Below are 24,251 nucleotides of genomic sequence, written 5' to 3' on the forward strand. Positions count from 1 at the left end.
GCGAGAGACCAGCTTTAGAACATTCTGTTTAACTTCCAAGTGAGTATAATAACAGGACACCTGAATTCTTTCTAATGTTTAATATAATTGCATAAGAGAAGGAAAAACACTCAGTTTGTATTTTATTACACAGCTCTAAGACGAAATTACACCCCCCAGTATCCATCCTTACTTTACCAGTAGCAACCCACTTCCTCAACTTAAATAGGCCCAAACCTGTCAAACACGCAGAACCACCTAATTTCAGGAGATGCTTCGATATAAAGCAGGACAGCAACATCAATTCTTTTCTCTGAGCTCTTCCTGGCAAGAAACTATTGCCATAGATCAAACCAATTATTGAGAATAAATATTCCAAAACCCAGATAGGGCCGATTACAAAGGGAATTGCTCAACATAGCTTCTAATAAGAATATTAAGGAGCTTAAAAGATGTAAATCTGAACGTACCTCCTGTCTGCAGATCCTGAGAATAATTCTCTAGATGAGAAGGCTGGGCGACAGTCTCTTCATGGTGAAATTCAGGATTCTGCAATAGAATTTATCTTCATTTAGCAGTCTTAAACAGCACAATGCAGGAAAAGAAAGTAAATCTGATTATTCAGAGTCTTTGCCTGCTTCTTCACAATACTTCCTTTCTGTGATGTGACATGTTTATCCCTCTCACAATTAGGAGGAACCACTGAGCTCCTTCCCTAAATCTTAAACCAGCCTGGAACATCTCCACGGAAGCTGTGATCGTTGAAAGGAAGGAAACCAAGTGATAGAGCGCAGCCCTCTCTGCTAAGTCCTATAGTAAACTGGGCTCAGGTGTGAGCTGAGGTACGCGAGTCTGCAAAAGAACTCACACAGGTGGCAAACATCAGTTATAATGGTGCACCTCCCACCAGAAATGGACCTTTGACCCAATAGCAAATTGAAAGTTGGTTGATAGACGTTCCGCTATAATCCAGACCCATGAATATTTAAAAGAAAAAAAGAGACATGTTGTGATCTTCTTGATTTCCTCAATTTTTACAGGATAAAATAAGTTCTAGGGTCTACTGAGAAACACCTCTAATTACTGCCTCGGCCACCTTAGGGGAATAGGACAATGGCTTCTAATCCTAGCTTTTCCTCAAAAAATAAAGCTGTAGGTTCTAAATTGTCTTTTATTCAGAGAATATTATTCAGTTTTCTTAACGTCCATCCGGTAGGGAAGTTAAATAACTTGTCTCCAGGATTCTCTTAGATTGAGGTTTGATGATCGCAACTGAAGTCGAATAGCATCGGTCCAGAGAGAAGCAACTAAGGTCCCCAGATTTAACAAATAAAAACACGGAACACCCAGTTAAATTTGAATTTCAGATATACAAATATATTTTAACATAATTATGTCCCACATATACGTATTCCCAAATAGTGCATGGAATATAAGTATACTAAAAATGTATTTGTTGATTATCTGAAATTCAAATTTCACTGGGCACCCTTTATTTTTTCCGACAATTCTAGGAGCAACTTTAATTCAGAATGCTTCTTGGTAGACAAGTAGTGGGGAAAACGTTTGGTGCCAGTGTTGTGCCTAATCCTAGAAGGTAAAAGTTCTTCAAAGCTTTGGAACAGACCCAAATACCTTGAATCTTCAGTTCTCCAACCTGTGAATTGTGAGGTGCGCTATCGAAATGTTGTGTGGGTCTGCAAGGAGAAATTATTAAAAGAAATGATAGTCCATTACGATATAAGATAAACTGCAACATCCTTGACTTTTTAACTTCCTTAAATTGCTTGTGTATATCTCTTACTGACTAGCGTAATTAATTGTTAATACGTATAATGTGTAAGTAAATTAAGTGAACAACAACTCTTTAGGTGCATTCAGGTCCACTCTTGGCAGTCACCATGAACTCTCAGGTATAGCTCAGCAACTAAATAACGAGAAGGCATTTTCTCTTCAGCTTTGATGCATTTTTCTCTACCACATAAATCAACTGAAACTCATCTTGACACTCCCCCACCGCATCATTTTAATGTGGAAAAAAATAATGGAAGGAGATTCAAACCAGCTAATCCAATTGCTTTCTCAAGATACAGACTCCTTAAGTGTAGCCTCAGACTATGTCTGACCTCTTGAACTCACAGAGGGGAAATTAAGGCAGAAAAACCTAGCAGTTCAAATGGCTGCAGCTTCAAGACGTGGTAAGATTTAATCTCTGAGGTTCCCTAAGGCAGATAAGGTTGAGCAAAATAACCAGAGAGTAACATGCTGAAGAATGGTTTATTTTTAAGGACTGAAAATGGCCCCAAACACTAAGCATTTAGGAGGGACAATGCTATAGAAGTTCAAGGTTATCATATTAAGTTATTAAAGCATAATGACATAGACAGGTAACTCATCAGGGAGAGGTGAGTAGAGTGCAAAGCAAAAAACCACAAGGAATCTTTCACCTTAGATGACTTTAACGTACCTCAAGGACATCATGGTGGACATAACACCTTATCTACCTCAGACTTACTTTCATCGCATAGTGGATCGGGGCGCTTTTCTATTTCTTAATATTATTGATTGGCTTGAACAAACCAAAAAGGAATTCGTTCCCCTGAGTAGTCTCCCGAATGTGCCACCCAGGAAGCCTTACCACGAAGTTAAAAGCCCCTCAGCATAATTCCCCGTGTATAATTCCACGACAGGTCTAAAACCTGGCCTCTCCTCGAGAAGGCCTTGGAACCTCATGTTAATTTTCACAGCTGGAATATTCCACCGCTAGGGTATTTCAAATAATTAAATCGTAACTAGGATATAAATATGTGAGAAAGATAAAGATTCTCAAAATATTGTACATATTCAAGAATCACGTGGGGGAATGTGGTATAAAGTGCAGATTACCAATGTCCATCCATCACAGACATTCTGATAAGGTACGTCTACATTTTTCTGGATTTTGTTTTGTTTTGTCTTTCATCATGCACATAATATTTACTGATCATGTAGTGTGAGCAATGTAACCTGCTAAGCACTGGAAGTTCAGAATCATAAATTATACTATTTCCTCTCAAAAGTTTACTGTCACTTGAGCATGTTATTTCTCAGAGCAGACCTATAGGGGACAGGTATTAACCCTGCTTTACAGAAAAGAAAGTGAGGTCCAAAAAGACCAGAGAATATACCCAAAGACACATAGCTAGTATGTGCAGAAGTCAAGTTCACAAACACGTTAGTTGGTTCATTCATTCACTCATTATGTCTCTCACCTCTTTTGTAACTACTTTCCTCCGAGACCCCTTCACTCTCTCACTCTGGGCTACTTAGTGTCCTCTGAACCTACTAGACACATACCCGCCCCAGGACCTTTGCTTTTTCTATGCCTGAAGCATTCTTCCCCATTATCTCTCTACTCATTCCTTCCCTTCCTTCAGTCTTTAATCAAGTTTCACCTTCACAATAAGACCTGTGACCATATTATTTAAAATTGCAAGCTTCCTCTCACCTGGAATGCCCTGTCCTCCTTCCCTACTTTTCTGAAGTGTGATGTTTAATGGATGGATGAAGACACTCCATCTAACAAATATGTGCACAGGACAGCCTGCACAACAAAGAGTTATCCAGCCCCAAATGTCAATAGCGCTGAGGCTGAGAGGCCCTGCCCTAGAAGAACGCTTCTCAAACACCTCCATGAATCAATACCTAGAAGGCTTGTTAAAATTTGTATTGTTGGAATGCACCCCCAAAGTTTCTGATTTGTCAGGTAGGTCCAGTGTAGGGCCTAGAAAATTTACATTTCTACTAAGTATCCAAGTAAAGGAGATGCTGTTGGTCCAGGGCCTACAGTTGGAGAACAATTTAGTAGAACAAATGCTCCATAAAGCAGGGATTTTGGTCTCTTTTACTCATTGCTGTTTCCCCAGCAAGAGAGCGTGGCATACTGTAGTTACTCAAGTTTCTAATTTTTTAATAACAGACCCACCCCTCCTGCCTCCGACAAGGTGATTCTGACACCACTGATCTTTGCAGTATACACTGAGAAACAAGAGTTGTTTTTGTTTGTTGTTATTTTGGCAGCAACTTTTAGACCCCTTCTATTTCTGTTGACTCTTCAGCTCATTTACTACCAACAAAAGAAGTCTGATGAGAGTTGATGCATTAGCCCAGATGCACCCAACTGTCTGCCTGGGGGATGCTCAGATTACATCTCCACGGCGAGATCCCTACAAAACAAACACACTGCCAAACACAAGTGCCCGCGTTTTCTGTTTTTTTATGATGGAACTACATGGTCCTATAACCACCTGTCAAGCAATTCCCGTTTTCAAAAAGTAAGGACAGAGAATTCACACACGTGCGCACACATGAACACACATACACTTAGTTTTTAAATCTGATGCTTGAGTGAGGTACCTAGCATTTTAACACAACAGGACTTGGTGTGTATTCTTGAAGTTACTTGTACTTCCATAACCACACCTATGGCAGTTGTTTGCTCACAGACAGTGTCTTCCAGGTACTGCCAATGATTTCTCCTTACATCATTTTCTGGGGGAATATTAAGTTCAGTTCTTTTTATCTTGTGCCCAAGGCCAAGAATGAAACGATTGGTCTCCATAATTCAAATATGTCTGATATCTTAGATTCAATTGCTCTGTTTAAGACAGGTATTTAATGAAGAACTGGTGAATGAGAAGTTTAATGGCTAAAGTGAAGACACTTCATCTTACAAATCTCTTTTTACTCATGTGGAATCATCAGCCAGTGTTATTGATTTGCATTTACTGACTGAACTTTCTATTGTTTTCAGATGTTAGTATCCTCAGCTGGTACCTGCAGGCTATTAGTTTCAGGGTTAAGCTTGCTGTCCTGAAAAACCAAAGCTTTCCCTATTGAATTGAGAAAGCTGAAACATCCATGATAGCCTGGAGGATCCAACACATTTCAGAGAGTGAAAAACTATTTCACTGATTGCCTTCATCTTACAACAATGAGAATCTACATAGAAATAATCAAAATCTTAAAAAATGAACACAGTTCACTTTTTTAAAAAAAAAATTATTGAGTTATAATTTACATACTATGGAATTCACCCGTTTAAGTGTAGAATGCAATGGGTTTTGGTAAATTTACAGAGATGTGGGGCTATCACCACTCTCTAATTATAGACCATTTCCATCATCCCAAATGGAAATCCCAAGCCCATTTGTAGTTACCCACTACCAGCCCCAGTCAACTCCTAATCTACTTGCTATCTCTATCGACTTGCCTTTTATGGGAATTCCATATAAATGGAATCATACAATATGTGGTCTTTTCTGCCTGACTTCTTTCACTTAGCATATTGTTTTTGAGGTTCAGCTATGCTGTAGCATATATCAGTACTTCATTCCTTCTTATTGCCAAACAGTATGCATCACATAGATATATTATAATTTGTTTATCCATTCGCCAGCAGATGGACACTTGTTTTGTTTTGTTGTAGCTATTATGAACAATGCTGCTGTGAACATTTGTGTATAAGCCTTTATGTGGACATATTTTCATTTCCCTTGGGTAGATTCCTAGAAGTAGAAGCTCTGGATCATATGGTAAATATACGTTCAACATTTTAAGAAAATGCCAAACTGTTTTCCAAAGTAGTTGCACCATATTGCAATCCTACCAGCAACCTATGAGGGTTCCACTTTCTCCATATCCTCTCCAACACTCGTTATTGCTATCTTTTTTTACTATAGCCATACATGGTTCACTCTAAATGTTGAAATGAGTGATTTTAAATTTGTACCACAAATATAAAAATACACAACATTCATTGAGGGTCTACTCTGTGTAACGTTCTTTAAATTATTTCTGTTAACCCATCATTAACAATGAGATATCCTCCATAGTTTACAAAAAAAGAAGGCTCAGAAAGGTTAGACATTTGCCCATGGACTCCTAGCGGCAGGTGGCAGAATCTGGATTCATTGCCGGATGTGTGACACAAAACTTAAATACAAGATTTATTCATGTAGAAGTCAAAACATATTTGAAATATATGCATAGACTTCATTTTACTAATCTTGGCCAAGATACTTCTGCTAATGTCATTAAAAAGAGGCATCAACAAACAATAAATTCAACACTTTCTAACAACTATAGATTTTCTACTAAAGTTCTAGATAACAATTTCAGCTCCAAATTTTCTCTTCAAAAGTCAAATCCCATAGTTGTAGTTTTGATTCAGCATTTAACTAGAAAGATATTTATGACAATCAAAACTCAAATGAAACACACTTCATAGCAATAAAATTGCTCAATGGTTTTTATTAACTGTACTGAATCATTTGCTACTATCTAAAGATGTGAAATCTGACATCTACTGTTCATGTCTGAGTACTCAAAAAACATTTATTGACAGTTTCTGAAGTCCTGTCTTGGTTGAAGAGTAGTGATGTTTCATCTGGCTCACATTCCATTACAAATAGGCTCTTGGCAGAATGGTGATGGCCAAAGTCACTGGATGGAACTGCTCTAGCTCAAAATCTTTAACTCACTCTTCTCTGTCCACACGTCTTGATCTAGGCACTCTCCTACCACCAATCACGATTCCATCTAATTTGTGCATTGTCATTCAAAAGGTCATCCTATTCTCTCAAAGCATTGTTCTCTCCTTGAAGATGCTCTGAACGCTAACTAGAAATGCTCAATGTTTCAGAACAGATATTTTATTCCCTTTGGATTCATCATTTGATCTGTTTGACCCATATGGTTTGCTAATGAATACTTGTTTCTCTGTTTTGTTTTAGAATATCTGCTGATATAGATCGTTGCATCTCCAAGTATGGTCCATAGACCAGCAGCATCAGTATCCACTGGGAATTTGTTAGAAATGCAGAATTTCAAGCCTCATCCCTAACCTACTGATCAGAATCTGCCTTTTAACAATCTCCCCAGGGGATTCCTCTGTGCTAGATGGTTAACTTTAGGTAACTCCCAGGTCTAACCCACAGACCCAGAACCTCACATTACCCAGCTGAAAATCTGCCCCCACTAGGAGTAACATCGAGGGACATTTATCATTCAGAAAGCACTTCCTTCTCTCTGCATAGATTTCTTCCCTCTGCCTCTGTTTAAACATGCTAAAGCCACTCTCCTTTAAACAACAACAAAAATCTCTTGACCTTGTTACCCCTGTGAGGAAGAGTGCACTATTGTTCACATTTATCTGCTTCCTCTCTCTGTAGGAGTATTAAACAGTCCCATCCTGTTGAACCCAGGTTTGCCTATATGAATTGCTTTGGCCAATGAAATGTAAGCAAGGGTGATATGTGTCCTTTCCAAGCAGAAGCTTTAAGAGTCAGTTGACGCCTTGTTCTCTCTCTCTTTCTCTCTCTCTCTCTCTCTCTCTCTCTCGTTCTCTCTCCACTATCACAAGACTGGCAGTGGCCCAGATGGAGAAAGCTTTGTCAACCTGAGTCCAGAGAGAAGACAACATGAGCAGAACCAAAGGTGACCTAGGGAAGGCAAGTAGATTTGCTGTTGAAAGCCACACAGATTTGGGGTCCATTTGTTGTAGAATACTTTAGCGTAAGCTGACTGATATACCTTGAGTCACTATTGTTTTTCCCCTTTTCAATTAAAGAAAATATAGGGGAAAAAAAGGCGCCTAGAGAGAGGAATCTTACTGCGAGGCACACTTACATCTGAATTCTCTAGAATTTAGGTTGTTCTCTGCCAACTCTGCCAGATTTTTTTAAGCGTTATCATTCTTCTTATTTCCAAATTCCTCCCAGTCTGCATAAATATTTTTTATTTCCTTACAGCAGGGATAGCAAATTTATTCTATAAATGTCCAGATAGTAAACATTTCTGGTTTTGTAGGCTACATGGTCTCTCTCATAATTACTCAAATCTACCGTGGGATCATGAAAACATCCTTAGAAACTACATAAATGAACTGGTGTGGCTGTACTCCAAAAACACTTCCCTAGTCCAAGGTTCAAAACTTATGGGTTATTCTTAACTTGTCCCACACTCTAATGCCCTCTAAACTAAGCCAAGCATTAAGTACTCACAAAACCACAGAAATTTCACCTGAAGAGGTAATAGACATCTTTCAACCCTATAATTTATAAAGAAATTGTTACCCAAATAAATTTAAAAGGCATGTCAAAAACAGAAGTCTACTTAATGTTCTGCATGCTGAAGTATCGAAGTATTTACTTTGAAATGCATAAAAAAATAAAATGGATTGATGAATGGGTAAACAGATAGATAGAGAGGCATGTAATAAAGCAAGGATAGTAAAATGTTAATTGTAGAATACAGATGGTGGATATCTGGATATTCACTGTAAAAGTCTTCTAACCCTTCTATATACTTGAAATTTTTCATAATAAAATGTTGGGGGAGGGGAAGTATGCCAAAGCTAAAGTCTATAAATCTTACATATAATCAATTGATTTGTGAAGTATAATTCCACTTGATAAATATCCCATGGAAATTTATCCAGCAGAGTTTGAAAAACTCATTTAAATAAGGCCTTGAGACGTCAGCTCAAATACTTCCATGTTCATTCAATAAATACTTCTTGAGCCCCCAGTATATGCTAGGTTCTGGGGCACCTGGTAAAAGGACAGATGTGAAACTTACAGTCTAAAGGGAGACAAAAAGCAGCCAGCCCTTGGTGGTTTTGAAATTCTCTAACATCTTTTGTCTGTACCATTCATTAGGCATTTAATGTTTACCATGTTATATTTGAGCCTCCTTTTTCATGGAGTTGCAAACTCCTTGAAACACAGAGATCTGTGCACTGGCCTCAGTGTCTTATACATCATACCCAACAAATGACTGCTGCCATGTTTGTTCATAAAATGAAAACTCTGGATGCTGTATTTGAGAACATATAGCCTAGATAATGCTGTAGCTTCATTTATATAAAAGACAGACCTCTACCAACATAGTTCCAGCATTTGTTCAATGGCTGAAGGCAAATACCTTCACCTCACTAGGTGAGAGTAGAGTCAATAAATTCTCATCCTTGCACCATCTAAAGAGAGCCAGATATCAAGAGTATGGTTATGTAATAATGAACAGTCAATATTCATTATTGCTGGAGTTCCTATTTAAGAACTTTCCTACTCACTAAAATTTATTTGTAACCCCCAAATCAATACTTGTGGCACTTTCAAGGTCATTTGTGAAAATGCACAAAATCATGAAAAATTTGAGTCACCCTGTGTGCACAGAAGCTGAGGGTGAACAAGGCGATACTCTGCCCTCTCGTCTCAGCCCTCATTCCATAAAGAGATGTCCCCAACGGTCTTTTTAGTGCCACAATTTTCACATTTTTTGTGCTTTTTGCTGATTTCACTGTTTAAAGTGGTTTGCAAGCCTGTGGTAAAGGGCTGTCTAGTGGTCCTTAGTGCGAGAAGGCTTGATGCACCTTACATAGAAGACACATGTATCAGATAAGCTTTATTACATGCATAACGAGTTACAGTGAGGCATGAGTTACAATGCTGTTGGCCATGAGGTCAATGTTAATGAATGAACAATACATGTTAAATAAGGTGTCTTTAAGCAGAAACAATCATAAAACAAGGTTATGTATTGATCAGTTGACGAAAATGCTTTGACCAGAAGACCAGGAACCTAATCCTATATTTCCCTTAGGGGTAATTGTTCAGTATTTGCTAATTCAGGGTTCCAGGTGTCTATAGACCATAACTACCATGAATAATGAGAGTTGAATATACATCAAAACAACTTAATACATTATAAGGAACTCCTATGACAGGCAGCTTCTTGAGAGCCATTGCTAAGCTCTGCCACAGGCACAACCACTCTTACCTCGTCCATGAGCAGATAAGACATATAGCCAGGAAGACTGCATGGGGGGATATAAGCAGAACGAAGTAGACGTCACCAGGCAACAAAGCTCAGTGCTGCCTGAGTGGGGAGTAAGGAGAAATCACATAATCAACATCAAATAATTATTTCTTGTGATTTGGGTGGTCATAAGGTGTAAACTGGTATACCTAAATACAAACACAATTTATGATGATCTTAAAGGTCACGCTGAAGCCTGATTTTTTTTTTGTAAGTAACTCTCTAGCACACCCTGAAGTAAAAGACAATCAATCATGGAAACAGATGGGATACAGAATGCGCTGCTGTGTTGCAATTAGTAAAGGGGGATATGAATAAAGCAAAACTCATTATGCTGAAAAGCAGAAGCAATGCAAACAGCAAAGGACCCTGTGGTCGACCACAGCTGTAAACCAAAAAACGAATGCACCATTCGTGAGGCAGAGACAAGACCCAAAATGACAGATACACCATCCCAGGTCATTTGCAGATGCTCAGTCCAAACAAGGAAAAGTATTAAGCAGTACTCAAACATGAACCGAGAAATCAATAGGCTTGAGAATGTTCTATTCACGGCTCAACAGCAGTCTCCTGTCCTTATAAAGAACAGTTTTTTAAGGAGTATTTGGGTTTGATGAGTTAAAGACCTACAGCCTGGAAGGGTAGAGATTTATTGATACTATGCATTTGAAGGCAAAACCCACAATCTGAAATGGCCCTAAAATTCTCCCTGGATTTGTCAGGGCTGAGGAGCCCATCTGTGGTGTAAATGGCTACGGGGCATCCCTGCTTTATCTGCACATAGGCCAGCTCTGTATCCCAAGGGTGACATACTGCCTTGCTACTCAAAGTGTAGCTCACGGACCAGCAGCTGGACGTCACCTGGGGGCTTGTTGGAAATGCAGACTCTCCAGCTCCAACCCAGAAGTACTGAATCAGAGTTTGCATTCTAACAACATCTCCAGATGACTCCTCCTTTAAAGCTGGAAAAGCAATGGCCTGCAATTAGGGTGACCAACCACCCAGGGCCTGGTGTAAGCACTGAAAGTCCCGTTCTCTGAGAAACCTCTCAGACTGAGGCAAATCTGGACAGTTGGTCACCCTATTTATCCCAATAACACAACCAAAGGAAGTTCTCAGTAGGAAGACTTGAGACCTCCAGCCGCTTAGGGATCAGTGCATGCTGAAACAATTTCCCAGGCTTTATTTTGGAGGCACACTTGGTTTGCATGGTCCTCCCACAAGGAAAGCAAAATAAAGGGAGAAAGATTCATGTGAAAAGCTGAAACTTTGAAGAACAATCTTCCTCCACACCCAATCCTTTTACTCTAGGAGATAGCAGCCTAAGGAATCCAGTTTGAAACTGAGCAGAAAGAGACCAGGAGACATGCTCCAGGAGCCTAGCACCATTCTAGTGGATTGGTTACATCATCACCAGACCTTTCAAAGCCAGGGTCAGCTGCTCTAGTGCAATGGTTCTCAAACTTTAGCAGCATCAGGATCACTTGCAGGGCTGGTACACCGAGGCTGCTGGATCCCATCCTCCAACTGCCTGATTGAGGCGGTCTGGGGTGGGGCCCGACATTTTGCATTCCTAACATGTTGCCAGGTGATGCATACGCTAACCTGCTGGGATCACACTTAGTGAACCACTGCTCTAAAAGCCTCAGCTTCTCCATTCTGGGGAGAGGGGACAGCAAACAGCTGCCTTATTCCATGCCCTGTTCTCCAAAAAACAAAGCAAAACAAAACCCCAACAATGGAGCAATGTGGTATTGTGCTACTCAAAGTGTGGTCCCAGACCAGCACCAGCCAAATCACATAGGAGCTTGTCAGAAATGCAGACTCTCAGGCCCCCGTGCAGACCTGCCGTGTCAGGATCCATATTTATCTAGAGCCCCTAGTGACCTGCTTGCACAGTAAAGTCTGAGGAGCAATAGAGGGACTGTGCAGAGGTTGTTAAATCTGCCTCCTGTGTATAAAACAACTGCTTAATCTCTCTGGGCCCATTGCTATTCTATGCCCTTCTCTTCCTTTTCTTTTTTCTTTCTGCTTTTTCTCCCCAAATCCCCCCAGTACATAGTTGTATATTTTAGTTGTGGGTCCTTCTAGTTGTGGCACATGGGATGCTGCCTCAGCGTGGCCTGACGAGCGGTGCCATGTCTGCGCCCAGGATCCGAAGCAGTGAAACCCCAGGCTGCTGAAGCGGAGCGCGTGAACTTAACCACTTGGCCACAGGGCTGGCCCCCTTTTTTTTTTTTTTTTAATTTTAATCATAGAAGAAGAAAGTTCATTGCTTCACAGCTACACAGATTCATTGGGCAGAATGGATAAAACAACCTATTATCTATTGCTGACAGTGAAGGAGCATTTGCACTGGCTGGAGGAACATACGGTCTGCTCTTTCCAGGGAAGGAGCTGCTCAGGGGAAGCCACCACAGTCCGCTAGGGACATCTGGACACAGCCAGCACTCACAGCTAGACCTAAAAATCTCTGCCCTTTGCGACAGTTCCTGCAGCCTCCAAATGAGGGGCGGCATTTACCGGCTGCAGCTCATAGGAAGGTTTGATTCCTACCTGTTTATCTTACTAAAAAGCAGCGTATTCCCTTCTGCCAACAGGTTATGCTGCTGTCACATTTTCCTCCTCCACTTCACTTTTGCCACTAACATAAGGCCACACATCCTGTAATTTCTTCTTTGGATTCCCTGAACTAGATACCAATTCTCCTGCAATTTTAAAAAAAAATACTAATGGCTAATATTTACAACACATGTTATGCTCCAGATATCGTCTTAAACACTTAATATCCATTATCTTATTTACTCCACACAACAACCCAGGAGGTTGCTACTATGATTAGTCTCATTTTACAGATTAGGGAATCTGAGACACAGAGTGGCTAACTAACTTGCCCAAAGTCACCCAGCAGGCAGATTCCAGAGCCAGCACACTAATAAGATGTTAAACCTTCATTTTTGTCTTATCTTTTCTTTCTATAAAAGTCTAGCTTTTTAAAAATTATAATAATGGAAAGAGTGTTGCATGCAGAAGGGATCTTGTTGCACTAGACAGAATCTGTCTTTCAAACTGTGTGCATCTCAGCTTCCTCCTGCGGTAGGTAGGTAGGATCAGAGAAAGCACTCTGCTTGTCACCGAGGGATTGTGTGTGTCTGTGCCTGCACCAGGTAAGCTGCAAAAGCACAGGATGAAGACAATGATCAAGGGGATGATAATCACCAAAAATAATTCATTAATTCTCACAACATCCTTGTGAAATACAGGAAATTGAGTCTGGATTCATTGTGGGCAACCATCAAAATGTGGCATGCCAAGATTCTATTCTTGCTCTTCAGGTGGGTGGAGGGGAACCTTCTGCTGCGGAGAAGAGACTCTCAAGAGTGGGAGGGAAGCCAAATCTCTCTGAGGAGTTACAGGAGAAAGACAAAAAATGTAACAGGGCAGTTCCTACATGTTCAGCAGCCATGATGAATGTATGATCACCAAAACTGGCACCCAGCTAGGTTGCATTTCCCAGCCTCCTTCGCAGTAAGGCATGGCCGTGTGATTCAGTTTTTGATAACGGAAGGGGAGCACAAGTCATGCATATCCTCCTCCAGTTCAACCCCATAAATACCTCCCATACATAGTCCTCTCTCATGTCCCATCTGCCAACTGGATGTCAATACCCAGGGCAACCTAGGAAACCATGCATGGAAGATGGCAGAGCGTTTGTCGGCCTGGGTCCCTGAGTGACTGCACAGAGCAATTGTTCTCACCAACTGCTCCTCATCAGCCCATATATGCCATCATTACACTGTTATCTACATATTACATAAAATTTAATTGTATTAAGCCATTGAAATATGGGGATTTGTTTGTTACTATAGCTGGTATTAGCCAAACTAGTGTACTCACCAATGTCCCTTTTACCCAAAAATCTCATGGATTCTACTTTAAATGTTACTCCAATTGTTGTAGACTCCCATGAACAAAGATTCCATCTAAGTTAGAATGGAAAGATATCCTTAAAAGGATAAGGGGGATTTTACTCTAATATGTGTGTTAATCTTCCTGACTTCCATCTGGATCAGCCATGCTGGATAAATGAGAGTTTTGATTATTGGATAGAAGAATAGGAAGAGAGATTTTGCAGCAAGAATGGAGGAGGAGTTTGCTGAAGAGGAAGACGTTGGTCATTCTGAGTTCACCAGATTTCTGAGACTAAAGCAGAGCCAGAAATTGAGGTGGGATGGCTCTAAAAGGAAGTCTGCTGACTTGACAGTTTTGCTAGGACTGGCCTCAGGAGATGGGAGAAAGAAGAGTGTTAGGAGTGCTAACTCACTGGGGAGGCAGGTTCCAGATCTCAAGGGTCCAGGGACCTCGGTGTGAGCTTCACTGATACACACTCTGGTTATAGGTTGATAAAACTTGATCTAAATACATTTATCACAATTTTACAGATTAGAAAGTGCCATCTTTGATTTGCCCAAGATCCTGCACTATGATTCATCTCCCAAACCTTCAAGAGCCTAGTTTCCTGCTCTCACAGTGCTCAAGGCGGCAAGCCCTCTCCAGCCATTCCATCTTTCTCTGGGTAATATCAGCTCCCCAGCCTCCCCCTACTGAAACCATACCCTATGCCAGCCTGTGTACCAGCAACTTTGAAATTGGAAACCAAAAGAGAAATTTTGAGACATGCCAGTTAGTCACAGATGTGGGAAAATATGACCCTGGTGCACTGCCATTGTATCTACTCCTTTGTCCCTTCTGAGCAAGAAAGACTATCACCAAAAGCAAACAGCTCCCAAAGCATTGTGACACTAGCCTTGCCAGGCAGGGAAAAGAAAGAAGAAGGGAAGCTCCCTGTCCTTTGTTCTGGCTGCACACATCTGACAGGCTTTCAGAACCTCAGCAGATCTCCTGGCAAGAACAGCGGTGAGTGAACCCCTCCTCCCCATTGGGCACGGTAATGCCTCCTGGCAAAGACCTCAAGCACATTCATCTCTCTCCAGGCCCTTCTAGGGCTGCTGTGCGTCTGCAGAACAGATGGGAGAGTCTGCTTGTCTGACTGTTGGCTGTTTTATTTCACTCAATAAACATTTATTGAGGCTCTACTTGTGCCAGGCCCTATGTTGAGGGATGTTCCATTGACATGTGTGGAAGCGAGCGTGCACTGATCTGCCCCAAGGTACAGGTGCTGACAGAATACCTGTGCATGTGTCTATCCCCCCAAACATCACCAAGACAACAGGTGAAGGGTGAAAAGGAAGGAACAACCAACCAATAGCACAGTGAAGCAACTTTGTCAGGGGAGAAATGTCCTGGTCAAGCTCAGTGTTTCTCAAACTTTGCTGTGCATGCAATCACCTGGGGACCTTGTTAAAATGCAGGTTCTCATTCAGCAGGTCTGGGGTTGGGCCCAAGATTCTGCATTTCTAACAAGCTCCCAGGTGATGCTGATGCTGCTTATTTGAGGATCATACTTGAGTAGTAAAAGGCTTATCGAACTTTCGTGCTGATATCTTAGTTGGCCGTTGTGTAGTCAGGCAGGTGGTATATATTTGATTCAAATCTATGCATGCCCTTGGAGGGAATGCATATATGGAACACACCTTATAATGAGTCTGTAAGGTGCCAGGTACTTTGCCTATGTAAAAATCAACAAATTCTCACAGGTAGGTGCTGTTACATCTCTTTTACAGGAAAGAAAATAAATTCAGACAATGAAGTAACTTGTCTGTGGTCACACAGCTAGTAAGTAGTAAAGGTAAGATTTGAAAGAAAGTCACCCCACCTTTTAAAATCCATTTTTACCGACTCCTCTATCTGTCCCCTCATCCATTTAGACCGACTCCTGTCTGGAAATAGTCTTTGAAGTGCCAAAGATTTAGAAATGGGAGCTGCCTCCACGTGGCCCTTGAAACTCAGTAAAATCTAATATGTGATTCTCTGCTCAGCAGCATTGCCCAGTTAATTCGATGTTTAAAAACACAGCTATCATTAAAACCTCTTGGTGGATGTTATAAAAAAACCACCACCACCAAATTAGCTGGCTTTCCCCTCCTGGCAAATGACCTGACAGCAATGAACAGGTATCAACATCTGGAAGGTGATGGATTTTTGTCATGTCAGAGCAAAACAATAATACTAAAGGCCAAGGGCAAAATTCCTTCCACTGTAGGAGAAATACTGTGAGGACTATTTACCAGGAGACCTTTGGCACAGACCAGCAGTCTCCGGAGAACGAACGTATGACGATTGCTATGGCAGCCCAGCCAAGTATTCAAAATATATTGGGTTTCATGCTTAAAGAATTATGTTTATTGTTTCCTCTAATCAATTTTACTTCACAAAATAAAGAGTGATATATCACTCTTAAGTTCTCGGAAGAAAGGAGTGTCAGAAACCTTACAAATAAAGTATGTGTTAAAGAAAATGGGTATAGAGTGGGTTCTTAACTGAAGAGAGGATGTATGGCCTACTCTTTGAGCTCATAGGAAATCATGACCTCGAAAAAGCACCCATGATTTCTCAAGAGAACTATTACTTAACAAAATCTCCACAATAACAATGAATAACGGTCTGCCAAAGAATATAAATAGAAAAGGATTTAATATATATCCCATAGTCATGAGAATATTGGCCAACGGAGTCTGGTGCTAATAAGATCACTCTCTCAACCCCCAAATCAAATTTCTCACACAATAATATTCATATTACTAACTCATATAAGGAGTAAAGATAATCTGCTATAATTTGTAGCCCGATTGGCATTTATTTTTCTATAAGGGAAATAAAGAACTCAAAATGATAAAATAATTCCATTTTGAAGTAGTTTTTAATATGCTTATCTAACTATAGCTTTGAATTTATAATGGGATAGTTTCCATGTTTTATATCTAACTACAATGAATCTCTGATAAGAACTAAAAATGGAAATAACCTGAATTATTTCCCATCATTTGCTTATTTCCATAACTGTTGCCAGTCTTGGGCAGTTCTCAATCTTTTCCCTTCCTACTTCATTCTATTACTCTCAAGAATGTTGCTCAATAGAAAATTGAAGGATTTTCTTCAAAAATGGAGGATTCTTAATGCATCATTAGGCCTTTGAAGCACGAAAATAGACTACATCAATTAAAAATGAGGGTCCAGGAAAATATTTCCTGTCTTCTGATTAGTAAAACTAAAAAGGTGCCATTTTTCAATAGGTTCTTTCATATAAAATTTTATGTATCACCTCCATGTAATAATATAAAAGACAATGGATATAAAATTCACAAAATACATGCATTAATAAAGGCATTGAAAATAATTTCTAAAATTTTTATATTTTATACTTTCTAAACTTACTGCATTTCCATTATCATTAATAGATACAAAACTCCTATTTACAATTATAAAATGTTTGCCAATGATTTCACTATAATAATAAACCAATTTTTTAGTTGTTCTTCGTTATATAAAAAAAGACTACTAGGATTAGAATTATGTAATTGTCTTCTCTTGGTCTAATTTTTCTACTCATCTAAAATATGAGATGGAAATAATAGCATTCAATTTTGATTTTTGGGGATATTATAAATTTGGTTTAACTTTTTTTCCTTGAAATCTAGCTCTAAGCTTGACCTTAGTAAAATACTATATGGTATTTAACAGTCATGAGAACTGCAACACACCTTCTGGAATATCCTCAATTCAGTGAGGACTTTCTAATTCACTGCAGCAGTTTGAGAAGGTTATGGTAACCCTCATCCAAGCAGCAATTCTGACCAGTTACAAGTACATGGCCACATGCCATGACCAAAGAACAGGGTTTGTGTAGACATTTTTATATACAATCTATGTTGATGTTATCACTAGAGTTATGGCAGATAAATTCCATTTTTTCGAATTGTATTTTAAAGTCTTACATAATATTTTTAGAAATATAATCTTAGGTGGAAAAATTAGAAAAACTTCCAAGGAGTTGTTCAGTTGCATGTACAAGAACCAAAGTTCAAGAAAGCACATGGTTGGGGGATGGGAGCTGGCCTGGCGGCACAGCGGTTAAGTGCCCACGTTCCACTTTGGTGGCCCAGGGTTCGCTGTTTGGAATCCCAGGTGCGGACATGGCACCACTTGGCAAGCCATGCTGTGGTAGGCGTCCCACATATAAAGTAGAGGAAGATGGGCATGGATGTTAGCTCAGGGCCAGTCTTCCTCAGCAAAAAGAGGAGGATTGGCAGCAGTTAGCTTAGGGCTAATCTTCCTCAAAAAAAAAAGAAAAGAAAAGAAAGAAAGCACATAGGTAACTATTTGTTTTTGTCTGGTTGATTATCTTTGTCTTTTAGAGCGTCACCCAGATACTGGGTCTCCAGCTAAAAAATACCATCATGATGCTTCTATTTAAGATCTTCGTGGATTCTCTCACCACACCACTGCCATACTGCTCTCCAAAATACTTTGCAGGAACCTGAATCAGTGTGTGTACCACAGTGTATTATGGTGTTTATCTTCCTAGCTAGAAGCTGACTTCCAAGAGGTAAGGCACTGCGTCACTGTTTGTTTTGCTTTTCTCTCTCGCACCTAGCATATCTGATAAATTGATAAATATCAATAAATATTTATTAAATGATTCGGTAGTGGCTGTGCTGAATGTCATCTTCACATTCTTCCTTCCTCTTACTCATGCCAGACCAAAGAAAATGGCCCAGTAGGGAGAGTAGCAAATACTAATCATTAGATTCCAAATCTATAAAGAGTATTTATACACTCTGCCTCAAGGAATCCTTTCAAGCCCACGGTGAGCTAGAGAACTTGGCTTTTGTTTCATACAAAGGGAATCTAAAGCTCAGAGAACTTGTGTGTATTTCCCATATTCATATGGCTTGGCTGGAATGTCATAAAAGCAGTACTTGCATCCAGGTCCTTAGGCACCAAATGCAAAAGCATTGCTCTAAAACCACAGCAACATCCATACTGAGGATTTCTGGGAAAGAGGAAACCCTCATCAACCTCAACTAAGGCAACAATGGGCTCAGAAGAGATGAAGCACCAACCCAGGATTCAGATTCTAACTATACCATTCCTTTACAGCCTCATCACTTCATTTAATAAGGGACAGATAAACATTGGTCCTTTCCAGGAAGTTACACAGTTACACAGTTATCCAGGCAGTTTTAAATCCACAGCATGAGCACTGATGGCAATTGATAAAAGGCTGGGTGCCCCAATCTAGAATCACGGATAAGAAGTCAAGTGCTTTCAATGCCTCCATCCATTTAATCTGCACAACCACCTCTGAGTTAGGTGCTAATGACCCCATTTTGGAGGTGAGGAAACTAGTCTCAGAAGTGAAATAATCCTGCCAAGCTTGCACGTATCTGGTGAGTGGTAGAACCCTAATTTAAAGTCCAATTAGTTGGACTCGTAGAACTCTGCTCTCAACTATTACACCATCCTATCGCCCCCTACTCCGACACACTTGGAGATATTTACAAAAACCTTATGAACCTCAAACTCAATCTGTAGAACAAATCTTCTGGGCCTCTTCATGCACTTTGACACAGTGTAAAAGAAATTCCTCTTTTAAATCAGTATTTTTAAAGGATATTCTCACTATCTCTAAAGACAAGTGTAATTTTCTGCAGACTGGGATCCATATTTGAATTATCCAAACTGTGCCTTCACATTCTTTCAAATTCAGTGGATAATTCATCACACTCTTTCCTGATCCCCTTTGCTTATGCAAACCTGAGGAGCATAAACCAAGAAAAAGCAGTATTCCAAATACTCACACAAGGTTAAACACTAGGGAAACAGCATCTTAGCATTAATTATCTTCCTTGCTTTTTTTTTCTTTTTATCATAGTGTAACAAAAGTGGACCACAATGTCACATCTGGAAGCTGAAGCCAAAAACTTCGTAGTCTTACTATGTTGGAGCACTTTAATGTCTTTGTCAATGCCAATTCCTAAATTGAGTATATTCTGTCATACTGAACACTTTTTTCCCTAAATATGTACTTTACTCAGTATGAGGAAAACCATAAATCGCTAACTGGCCGTCCACAAGCCAAATTTATTCCCCAAATATATTAAGTTTTGGTGCTCCTGTTATTTTTAATTTTGATTTAGTTAGCATTTCAAAAAACCCTGGAGATTTCACACAGATTTCCAGATTCACACAAAAACTCAGATTTCTAAACCCTCATTTCAAGTCAGACATTTGTCATTACCAGGCTGAAATTGCTCCAGAGCAAAGCAAGTACCTGATGCTGAGTAAGGCTACCCTCTCTCACGTGCTTAATCCCGATGGCTATTGCCACACATCCTGGCTGCCTCCCTTCTTGATTCCTGACCCCAGAAGGCATTTGAATGTTCTACCCCAGGACATGAAAATTTCCTTCTTTATTTAAGCTTGCTTTTTGGAGGCCATGTCTTGCAAAATTAAATAATTGAGTTTCGTTTTGTTTAATACTGTAGGCGTCTTTAATCTGCTGTGGCTCTATTACAGGATATACTAAAAGAATACCACTTTCTCCTTCACCAAAAGTTTATAGGTTTTTCAATCAATCTAGTTGTCATGTCATCTAGTCTGACTCAGTTGACACAGATATTCCCAAAGGTGGATCTCATAGACCCTGTGGTAGGCAAAATTTTGGCCCCCATATCTTTTACTCTCTGATGTCATTCCCGTGAATATGTTACCTTATTTGCAAAAAAAGACTTTGCAGATGTAATTAAGATTTCTGATCAGTTGACCTTAAAATAGGGAAATTATCCTGGATTATCTGGGTGGGTCCAATCTAATCACATGAGCCCTTATGAAGCAGAGAACTTTCTCGGGCTGAAGGTAGAAGAGATGTGGGAAAAGAAGTCAGGGAGATTTGAAGCACAAGAAGGATCCAACCCACTGTTGCTGGTTTTGAAGATGGAAGGGTCCACGAGCCAAGAATGCCTCTAGAAGTTGAGAATGATCCCAAGCTGACAGCCAGCAAAGAAATGGGGACCTCCGTCCTATAAACACATGGAACTGAATTCTGTCCACAACATGAATGAGCCTGGAAGCAAATTCTTTCCCAGAACTTCCAGATAAAAACTCAGGCTGGCCAATGATTTTTGGCCTGTGAGATCCAAGCAGAGTATTCAGCCAAGTCTGCCTGGAATTCTCACCTACAGAAACTATGAGATAATAAACTTGTGATGTTTTAAGCCACCAAGTTTGTGTTAATTTGTTAAGGCAGTAATAGAAAACTAATACATGCCCATGGTCACTAGTGACCCCCGTGGGTAGTGTCAGAAAGGCTCCGAATGCATCATCCACAGCAATCAGTATCTCATTGTTGGTGTGACTTTGTCATTAATCATTTATGTTTCTAAGCCAATCATATTGATTTGGAGCCTGTATTCATTTTCTATCACTGACGTAACAAATTAACACAAACTACAAAATAAAGGGGCCAGAATTGTGTACTGAGAACATTAAGTAATATATAAATCACATGGAAACTGCACCTCTTCCATTTAAATTCTTCAGAATTATCTCTTTTAACTATAATGTTGAATGCATAGACGTGTGATGCAAGAAAAAGCTCTCTTCTCTAAGTCTGACTTCTTTATTAAATTATTTATCAAAAGAATACTACAATTGCCGTTGTATCAGGGAAACATTTGCTACAGTTTTAAAATTAAATACAGAGCACATTCACAGAAGCCATCAAAATGGGAGCTTCTGTTGTCAAACTTTGTTTTTCAAATAACATTTTAAAAGTAAGCTTTATTCTACTAGTGGAAAAATCTTAAGGAAGACAACATATTCACTCAGTGCAAGACTGTTTAACCTGTACTCATTCCTGAGATCAGTACCATTTTCAGCACAGGAGAGAGGGGACAGATGACCACATTACTCAGCTTTTAAAACCAGGAAGGTGTGGGATCTGCAATTAAACCTATCTTCCCCCAACTCTATGCTAAAGTTTTTTTATAGGATACATTGCTACCTGAAGTTATAGTTTTATTCTTCTACTTTATTGTAATAAATGTCTCCTAATAGAATGTCAGCCACAAGGGGCCAGTGACTTTGCCTTCTTGTTCACTGATGAACATCCAGCCTTTAGACTGAGGCCTGGTACATAGTACATTCTCAATAAATACTTGCTAAATGACTGAACAAATAAATGATGAAAACTCTAGGTCAGCATCTAGCAGTTCTGATATACTACTTTTATCCTATTCATCCACAATAGAAATTGGTCTTATGCCTTTCATTTCTAACCTTCATTTCTCCAGTGTCTCCATTAAAACAGTAAGTCTCTCCTTTATTTATTCAACAAACACTATTGAGCTCCTTGGTTATTTTCTGGTTCACTCAAAAGTCATCATTCACTCAACAAAAGAGGCCAATGGATGATGTCAGAAGGATAACAGGGAGCCAGGTCATGAAGAGCCTCCTAGGCCACTGGAAGGTCTTAGGCTTTTACTAAGAGTGAGAGGGGGGAAGCCACTGGAGGACCCTTACACAGTTAAGTGTTACATTCTGATTAACATTTGAATAAAGCTAATCTAGCTACTATGTGAGGCAACAATAGAAACAAGGTCACCAGTCAGGAAGCTATTGGAATACTCATGTTTTTTGACTGCCAGTGCTCTCACGTATTTCAAACTAGGTTCTGGAATGAACTTTGTTAGAACACAGGATTCATTTCAGGGGCCCTTGTAATACACTCAGAACCAAGTGCCAACTATTGTCTCCTTTATTCCCAGTCCTTCCACAGGCATAGCATCACGGGGCATTGCTTCTGCACAGAATCAAAGAGACTACCCAATTGCAATTGCCTCAGTTTACAGAAGAGGGTCCATTTTGCTCATTCCTTGCTCAAGGCTCATTTCACCTACACAATGCCACCTTATTTCTCCTCCGCTCAAACCTAGTGTTTTATACCATTCACTCGCACTAAAGACAAACTATGGTATGTTTATCCAAAAATTAAAAAGCGTATTTCCTTGAGAGAGGAAGAAGAGCAGGGAACCACTTAAGTCACCTAAGTCTCTTCAAAGCATATGATGCTTAGGTCATCCCACCCTGAAAATCCCACTAGTTTCAGGCTTCTGTGGTAACTACACTGGAGAGAGACACTACAATGAGCTGCCTTGACCATGCTTTCCTAGGAATCTAACCTTAAGATTTACCCAACTGACCTCCAACACAACTTGGGCACACAGTACTGATGAATGCCATTCTCCCCACCCATTGTTTCTTCCTAGTGTGTCCACATTAAACCAGACACTGGGGGCCGGCCCGGTGGTGCATCGGTTAGGTGTGCACGTTCTGCTTCTCAGCGGCCCTGGGTTCACCGATTTGGATCCTGGGTGCTGACATGGCACCGCTAGGCAAAAGCCATGCTGTGGTAGGCGTCCCACGTATAAAGTAGAAAAAGATGGGCATAGATGTTAGCTCAGGGCCAGTCTTCCTCAGCAAAAAGAAGAGGATTGGCAGTAGTTAGCTCAGGGATAACCTTCCTCAAAAAAAAAGAATATTAAACCAGACACTGTGGTTTCAGGGCATTCCTGAAGCTCACTATCAATACAAATGTATCAATAGATATAGAACTCAGGTGTTGCTGAGGAAGGGCCTCTTCAGCAGGATAGAGCACAGCAGCTAAGAAGATCTGAGGTGCCCTCCCATACTTTCAGTCCTGCATCCTTTGCTTAAGTAATTTAACCTTGCTTAGTCTGTTTCCTCACCTATAATATGGGCCTACTGGAAATGAGGAGTAAATAAAAGAATATGTATCGGCATTTAGCACAGAATCTGGCACATAGGAAGCATTCAATAAATATTACTTATCATCGTTATTTTAGTTGTCATCATCACTGTGAAGATGGACATGCACCTTCCTAAATGCTACTTGAGCTCAGGAAGCATGTGTGATACCTTTTATCACCTGGTGGTAAAGACCACCTATTGGGAAAAGGTCATACTAGAGCATGGTAGTATGGATCCACAAAGCAAATTTACCCATCCTTTTCTCCCACCTGTTATATGTCTATTTGTTGACATAGGGAAAACTGAGCCGAGAATGTTATGGTTCTTGAGACAAGTTTGAAGTGATGGATGCAAAGACCACAAGTAGATAAGGCCGGGGCAATGTGGCAGATTAAATCCTATACTGGTGGTAACAGCCAGGGCAAAATCTCATGTAGATTTTTCTGTTTTGTTTGTTTCTGCTTATACAAGAAGGTTGAAGAAAGACAATAAAAAGTATGAGGGACAGAAGAAGGGGAGAAAGAAAGGAAAGGAATAAGAGAAAGTGAAGAAGTAAACAGGAAGAACTGAAGAAGAGGAAGGAAGAACTAAATAGTGGAAGAGAAGGAAGAAGGAAGAGAGATAAAAGGAGAAAGGAAGATTACTAGAAGACCGAGTCCACAGCCCAATGTAATCCAAGGTAA

General features: G+C 40.0%; 1 protein-coding gene across 2 annotated transcripts in view; it reads right to left on the reverse strand.

Moving 5' to 3' along the window:
- Positions 1-24,251, reverse strand: part of RARB (retinoic acid receptor beta) — a 694,304-nt gene that overhangs the window by 664,454 nt on the left and 5,599 nt on the right. For both annotated transcript variants that reach the window (XM_070492836.1, XM_070492835.1), the window contains exon 2: positions 450-528. The gene's annotated coding sequence lies outside the window, so the exon portion shown is untranslated. The remainder of the gene's footprint in view (positions 1-449; positions 529-24,251) is intronic.

Source organism: Equus asinus, chromosome 21 (genome assembly GCF_041296235.1).
Source record: "Equus asinus isolate D_3611 breed Donkey chromosome 21, EquAss-T2T_v2, whole genome shotgun sequence".
NCBI classification, from domain to species: Eukaryota; Metazoa; Chordata; class Mammalia; order Perissodactyla; family Equidae; genus Equus; species Equus asinus.